The sequence below is a fragment of the Vombatus ursinus genome, unplaced genomic scaffold (assembly GCF_900497805.2).
Source record: "Vombatus ursinus unplaced genomic scaffold, bare-nosed wombat genome assembly UNPS02014799.1, whole genome shotgun sequence".
NCBI classification, from domain to species: domain Eukaryota; kingdom Metazoa; phylum Chordata; class Mammalia; order Diprotodontia; family Vombatidae; genus Vombatus; species Vombatus ursinus.
The window spans coordinates 50546388-50554453 of NW_020954577.1; the positions used below are offsets into that span (position 1 = coordinate 50546388).

General features: G+C 47.0%; 1 protein-coding gene across 2 annotated transcripts in view; it reads right to left on the reverse strand.

The window, feature by feature from the left end:
* LOC114050620 (sorting nexin-10) overlaps positions 1-8066 on the reverse strand; it is a 70321-nt gene that overhangs the window by 23227 nt on the left and 39028 nt on the right. The gene's annotated exons all lie outside the window — the stretch shown is intronic.

The following is an 8066-nucleotide window of genomic DNA, read 5'->3' on the forward strand; positions in this document are numbered from 1 at the left end:
AAGCTACCAACCCAAGGAAGCCCAGAAAACGCCAGGCCGACCAAAAGCAATAACTAAGCAAGATTCACTGCTTCTAAAGGCCCTATTGTCAATCTCTGATTTTACGCCTTTTTATGTTTCTCCATCTACCTCCCCTGAGTGAATCCTCCCCTCTAATAAAAAAAACATTGAATCGAAGCCAAGGAATACAGCGTCTAGGTCACCTCGTGTATGCTGCATTCCACTTCCCTAGCCCCCCACCTAGAGCTGGAGGAGGCAAGCACGCTTGCCTGATTATCAGACTTCCAGGACCAAGGTCGGTTATCCGATTCAGCAGAGTCTGGTCATAAAGCTGTTTACCCGATGGAGGTCAGTGTATTCATTATTTCCCCAGATCTGCTTTCCTCATTCTCCATCACTTGACGCAAGCTTTCCCGTGGTTCTCTGAATCCATCTTCCTCTCTCTTTTCATCTGGGCCTGAGATTTCTTTAGTGTAGAGAACTCCAAGTGAAGAAATTCCCTTTACCAATGCATAGCTGTACCTGCTCTGAAATTTAAGAGTCTTGGAAAGCTGCCTGAGTCTGTAAGGGGCCACACAGCCTGGCATCCAGTAAGCACTTAATAAATTTTATAATAATTTTATTATTTATTAAGAATAAAAGTAAATTAATAAATGTTTGTTGACTCTATGACTAACAGTCATTATGTGACTTGAACTTAGGTCCTCCTGATCCTGAGGCCAGCTCTCTATGTCTGCCCTTCATCCTTTCTTATAATTTTCATAGAATTGTCAGTCAATCAACAAGCACTAATTAGCAAACATTAATTAAACACGACGTGCCAGTGCTCGAGATAGAAAGAAACGAAAATACAAATCTCCTAGAGATAGAAGGGAGGACCCCAGAGTGCATCTTGGCCAATCACTCCATTTTATAGATGAAGAAACTGAGCCCTGTCCAGGTTGTGCCTTGCCAAGGTCACACAGGTAGGAAGCCGCAAAGCAAGGATTTGAACCCAGGTCCTCTCCCTTCAAATTCAATGTCCTTTCTACTGCACCATTGGGCTCCTCTATCATGTCCATCACGTCAAACACCTACTAAGTGCCCCTTTTATTCTGCAGGAGATATTTGTACTCATTCTACCCACCCAGTATTTTCCAGCCAGATTCTCTCCCTCATTCATTCTGGGGCTCCTGCTCTTCACCCCCACGGCCCACCCTTGTGAAGGCACTTCGCTAGGCACAGGCTCAGCCACACTCACGTTCCTAAGCACCAATTGTGTTTGCAGCTTGGGTTTAGTTTTTTCTGAAACCACGAAGTGCGCCATGATGAATATTTCATTACAGATGGAACTTTTCTTTCTGTCATTTTCTTCCCTGGGGAATACATTCATTAGGGAAATCTATGGGGCAAAAAGTATGAACAGTTTAATGACTTTTCTTATATAATTAAGATTCATTTTAAAGGTACTTAGAAATAGTTATTAAGAAGGAAGTTCACAAAAAAGGGCAGAAGAAATGGCTGTCTAATGGAATGAAATGCTTCTGGCATACATGATTTCCACGGTGGGGTGCTCTCCCTTCCCACCTCAGCCTATTGGAACCCCTTCTAGGCTCAGCTCAAATGAAGAATGAAGTTGGGGCAGTGGATAGAGCTCCAGCCTTCGAGTCAGGAGGACCTGAGTTCAAATGCAGCCTCAGACTTAACACTGTGTCAAGCTGTGTGATCCTGGGCAAATCACTTAACCCTGATTGCCTCACTAAAAAGCAAAAACAAAAAAGAATAATGAATCAATAAACATTATTAAGCACCTGCTGTGTGCCAGGCACTGTGCTAAGTGCTGGGGATAACAAAAGAGGCAAAAGACAGTCCCTGCCCTCGAGAAAGCTGTTCTCCAAGAGGCTCTGCATGACCCCCTCCAGAGACTAGGGGCTTTCCCCAAAACACACTTGGGGAAAACACCTATAATGGGTGCAGGTGTGCAGGTTGTCTCTGCCAACAAGCTACGTTTCACTGTGGTCTCCATATACCCAGCACCTGGCCCACACTTAACAAATGCTTCCTGATTGATTTGATTGGACAGAGGCAGCAGTTGGATGGTGGATCTGGGTCCTGGGGTGAAGGGGGGAGGGGAGGTCCAGCTGGATTGCTTGGGGGAAGCTGCCATCTTCTTTTAATGACCCCAAGTTTCTCCCCGGAAAGCAGACCCATCTTTTTACACACCAATCTTCTTCAAGAGCTATTTTATGGCCATGACCAGAAGAAATGGAATCCCAAAGAACTGAAGTTGAAGTTCAACCCCCCCCCAAAAAAACAACAATGGAGAAGGGCATGATGGGCACCCTAAAATGTGTTATAGTTAAAGAAGCTTCTTGAAGGTAGAGATTGCCTTTTGCCTCTTTTTGTGTCCCCAGAACTTAGCAAAGTGCCTGACTCATAGTAGGAGCTTAATAAATATTTACTGAATAAATGAACCGATGAATGAGAAGAGGTGCAAAGGATGCCATTGAAGGAATAAATGAGGGAGGGAAAGAAGATAGACCAACCGTGTAGAGAGAGAAAGGGGAGGGGGAGGGAAAGAGGGAGAACTGACGGTCAGTCCATGTGTTCCGCCTGCAGCTGCCATATCTGCAGAACAACAGAAAGGCTCCCAGCACTTTGGCTGGACCCTCTAACATTCATGGCAGGCCAGGGACAGTCTAACAGGAGAGAAAGCAGATGCCCATTCACTAGGGAACGGTTAACCAAGCTCTATGGAATGTCATTGTGTTATAAGAAATGAGGATCACGGAGAAGCATAAGAAGACTTACACGAACTGATGCAGGGGGAGGAAATAGATAAGTTAGCTACTACAATGTAAATGGAAAGAAACACCACCCTTCAAAACTGAAATTGATGCTATGAAATGACAATGACCAAATGTGACATCGGCAAGCCTGGACTGGAGCCGAAGCCAGGGGATGGCCAGTGATAGGCAGAACAATAAGACCAGGCACCCACTGAGCCCTGCGGGGTTTGTTGACCCTCATTAAGCTCCTGATTTCAAAAATTCTAGGAACAAACCAAAATAACCCTCTCAATGTTCCTGACATTCTTCCAAGCCTGGGACTTTTCTGTGAAATGTTGGGTTTGGCCTGGCTTTATTTTTCCACCTAGGTTAAGTTTAGATTAAGAAACAAACTCTCAAATAGGAAAAATGATTTGGGGGAGAGGAGGGGGGAAAGGGCAGGAACTAGGGGAATGAAGAAGAAAATGGAAGAACCCTGCTTTTAGAATCCTCAGCATCACGAGGCATCGGATGGAAGGAAAAGAAACCTCATGTGTCTAGGAAAGCTCCTACGTGGTCTCCTCACTCAGAGGTTCCAGGCTGGCTGCCTCCCAGGAAGCACCACCTGACAAGCCCTCACATTTGCTTCATGTTAGCACAGAATTACACAATCTCATAGGCTATTGAGGCCAATCCAGACGTGAACAAGAGCCCCGCCCCACCCCCTCTACATCCTCCTCTTTGCTTGAAGATGTCCATGGACGAGGAACTCACTACCTGTCCTAGTTAATTGGAAAACCCAAAATATTAAAAAGTTTTCAATTCAATTGGGCCAAACACTGTCTTTCTGTAATTTCCACCCACTGCTCTCAGTTCTGCCTTCTGGGGTTCAACAGAACATGTCTAATCTGCTTCCGCATGATGGCCCTTCAGATACTCCTCAAAAGCTTTCATGCCCACCTTCATTACGTCTCCTTTTCTGCCCAAACTCTAGATTGTCAGTCCAATCAGGACTAAAATATTAAGATGCTTAAAAGTCAGAAACAGCCCAGAGGACAGCAGACTTCACCAAGTCTTGCCCACTACTTGCCCTTTCTTCCTGAGGCATCCAGAACCTCTGTGTTTCACCCGATCCCATGCCTCTTCCTTCCTGCCTTAGCCTGTCTGTCTTCCCCCAAACTGGGCCTGCACTCAGATTCACATGGAAAGGAAGTAGCTAAATTTAGACTGAAGTGTGAATGATGGTGAGCACCTCAATGCATATCTTGCTTTATCCCAGTGCAGAAACCACTTTATCCCCAAAGTAACTAATGTATTAATGGTGACACTCAGAAATTCATTATTGATGAGTTCATAGTATTTAAGGCAAAGCCAGCTTCTTCATTTCCCTCTCCCACCCATACCTCCCCAGGATGTTATCACCATCTTTGTAGATCAGCACTGTTTGGGGCAGCCAGGTGGCCCAGTGGCCTAAAGTCAAGAAAACCTGACTCAAATCCAGCCACAGACACTTCCTAGCTGTGTGACCTTGGGCAAGACATTTAGCCTCTGCCTGCCTCAGTTTCCTCATCTGTAAAATGGGGATAATAATAGCACCTACCTCTCAGAGTTATTGTGAGAATCAAATGACATAATAATCATAAAACTCTTAGCACAGTGCCTGGTGCATAGTAGGTGCTTTATAAATGTCAGCTATTATCATCATCATAGCAGAAGAAGGCTCCTTGCCAAGGAAATCACAGGTAATGGTAATAATAACTAAAGCCCTAGGAAAAAAAATAACTAAAGAAAGGCAATTGTCCTGCAGAACCAACTGAGTCCCACCGTAAATGAAACAACCTCTCGAAGCAGCCCCCAGCCCCCTGAGCCAAGCAGAAAAGCTCAAGCTGGTCCTTTTGGACCCCGGATCACAGATGAGAACCCGCCTTCTGCAGAAAAGGCCCCATCAGAGCTCGTCTGCCACTCAGATCCCTGCCCCACCCCCGTCAGATTCCTGGCTGCTTCTCCATCACTGGGAGTGTGATTCAGTCTGGCCCCATGAATCATCTTTATTAAAGTATGTGCCCATAATATTTTAATTGTAAATTAAAGCTTCACGCCTGGATGAGGCTGAATGCATTCTCATCTGGCTGAGGCCCTCAGCCAAGGCACATTAATGGGAGGCTCCATCAGCCCCCACACCGTTCTGGGGGGAGGACAGCCAATGCTTCGGTGAGGGGGGGTGGCTCTGGCCCATCCTTTCACTCCTCTCCCTAGATTTATTAAGGCAATAAAGCTGTTTTACCAAGGCAAGCTGCAGGGGGTCCCCTGCCCCCGCCCTCCAAAGAGGAATGGAAGGGCCAAATTTCCAGCCTGGCACTGCCCAGTGGTCTCACTCCCAGGGCACTGGGAGGCCTGAAAGAGGGATGGGCTCAGCTCAGTCTGAATGGAGAAGACTGGGAGAGAACAGAAGTGCTTTAGGCCAAATGCAGCCCAGCCTGCAGCCCGTTCTCCAGCTGGCACACACACACAGGGGCCTCCATTCAGATCTCAGGCACCCTGCCTGCATCTGGGCTGAGATGGAGGCATGGGCAAAAATCTCCCTCCTATTTTGGTCTACAAGAAAACTTCACTAATGGTGAGGTGACCCCCCCATTGCAGCTGCTCTCTGGGGACTTCACCCCCACATGCAAATTGGTGTTAAGCAGGAAAGATTTAATCTGGAAAAGTAGACACTTAAAGAGAATTTAAAACCGGAACAACGGGCTCCTGACAGTTTTGATGGGGAAGGAGTGATGAGGAACTGCATTATGGGAAGCCAGAAGTGCTTGGTTACCCAGAGCCTCCTAGGGGAGGGAGGGGCCTCTGGGAGGCATCATGGATGGAGTTCTGGATTTGAACTCAGGCCTTCTGGACTCCAAGTCCTGCCTCAGAAACCTACTAGTTGTATGACCCCAGGGAGGTGGCTTCACCTTGGCCTCAACTTGCGCATCTGTAAAATGGGGATACTAAAAGCACTCACCCCCCCAGGGTTGGTAACATACACAATGGGCTTTGCTGATCTTAAGTCATTATATAAATGTTAGCGTGTACCATCACTGGTCCAACCCAGCCACCCACCACCCACTTTACATGTAAGGAAACTGAAGCCCAGGCAGGGAGAGTAACTTAGAGAGGGCTTTGGAGAGAACCAAGCTCAGCTCCCCACTTGGCCGACAAGGCCCAGAGAGAGGAAATGACTCATTCAAAGCACAGGCTGGACATGATTGCAAATCCCACTTCTTGTCACCACCTACGTGACCGTGGGTAATTCACAACATCCTGGGGCCTCCGTCTGGCTTCCTCGTCAATCAGAGAAGGAGGCTGGACTGGACCACCTCTGAGTCCCTTCCTGCTCTAAACCTAAGATCCCAAGTCACTTAATTTCTCTGCACCTCAGTTTCCTCATCTGTAAAATGGAGAGAATCCTCATGCTGACATTACCTCATTGAGCTATTATGAGGAAAGTGCTTTGGAAACAAACACCACTTGAAAGAACCTTAGAAATGTAAAGAACCAGGCTGACAGCTGGCAGGGGCCTCAGAGAGCCTTTAGTCCATGCACCCATTTTACAGATGAGGAAACTGAGGCCCAGAACGGTTAAAGGGGTTGTCTAGGGTCCTGTGGGTTACAGGCCCCAAGAAGTCAAGCTGGAAGGGGCCTCAGAGCCCATCTAGATTATTTTACAGATGAAGAGGCTGCTAGAAAGGCGAAGTCATTCACCCAAAATCACATACGTAGTCAGTGTAAGAGGCAGGATTTGAACCCAGGTCCTCTGATTCCAAATCCTGGTCTCAGTTTTTCCACAACAGCTCCGAAACCAGCAGGCTCAAAAGCGGAGAGCAGGCGGCCAAATTTAGAAAGATAATGGATCACCTCCCAATCTGGGAAACATCTGATTGCAGGCTAAGATGCCCCCGACCCCAGAAGTATCTGGGCCAAAGGTAGTCACCTAAAGAGACAGCCATGGACAAGGACTGTGTCTGAAGCTGTCAGAGGGCAGTCTGTGCCCAGAGACCTCGACTAGTTATCAGCAAACAGAAGAAACCACCCCCCAGAGGCATCACAAGGTGACCTCACCAGGAAAAAGATCACCATCCAATGACCTCACCTTGCAGAGGAAGAAACTGAGGCGCAGAAAGGAAGCAATCTCCTCAAAAACTGTTTCCCTTTTGCTTTGTCTACCCAGGCCCCAGCAGGTAGAGGGTTTAATAAATGCCTGGCAATCGACCGACTCATTGAAAGTCTCTCTCTCAAAGTCCAAAGAAATCGGAGCAATGATAATAAAGAGACAGCATGGACTGGGGAAGAGAGGACAGAGCCAGGATTTAAGAAGACCTGTCGCCTCCGCACGCCGGCTGCGGGCCCTGGACAAGTCACCAAGACTACAGAGCACAGAGGCGGTGCCCACCTGCACTAGCAGAGGGCATGTCCTTATCTGGGAGTTCCTTCTACCAACAAAACCACGATTCAGAAAAATACTGTTATTCCCTTTCTTCAGCCCAAATGATACCTTTGGTCCTGTGAGTACCTTCATCAATGTGGGGGAAAGGGCTAGTAGAGAAACTCCCTCCACCATCTCCTTGGGCAGCTGGGTGGTGCAGTGGATAGGACGCTGGCCCCTGAAGTCAAGAACACCTGAGCTTAAACCTGGCCTCAGACACTTCCCAGCTGTGTGACCTTAGGTAAGTCACTTCACCCTGTTTGCCTCGGTTTCCTTATCTGTAAAATGAACTGGAGAAGGAAATGGCCAACCCCTCCAGGATCTCTCCTGAGAAAACCCCGAGTGGGGCCATGGAGAGGTAGAAAAGACTGAACAACCAGCACCATCAACACCTACCTGGAAAGTTTTAGAATGATGGTCAGCTCCTCCAGGGCAGGGCCTGCCTTTTGCTCTTTTTGTATCCCCAGTACTGAGCACAGTGCCTGGCATGCAATAAGTGCTTAATATATGTTTACTGAATTGAATCAAGGCGCTGAGGGGTTTGGTCCCACAGACTGAGACAGAACCATTGGATTTTAGATTCGGAGTTAGAGGAAACTCTAATTCTCCTCTGTAAGATGAGGCTCACAACTATGGTATCTTGCTCAAAGGGCCATTGCAAAGTTAGGTAGTAGATATATGAGAATATGCTTGTATTTATCTATATGTATAGAATAGAACATAACATAACATAACATAATGTAATAACACAATAGATGGATATAATAATACATTAATAATAACAGTACCTATGAACAACATACCGTTTTACACACACACACACACACACACACACACACACACACACACACACACAC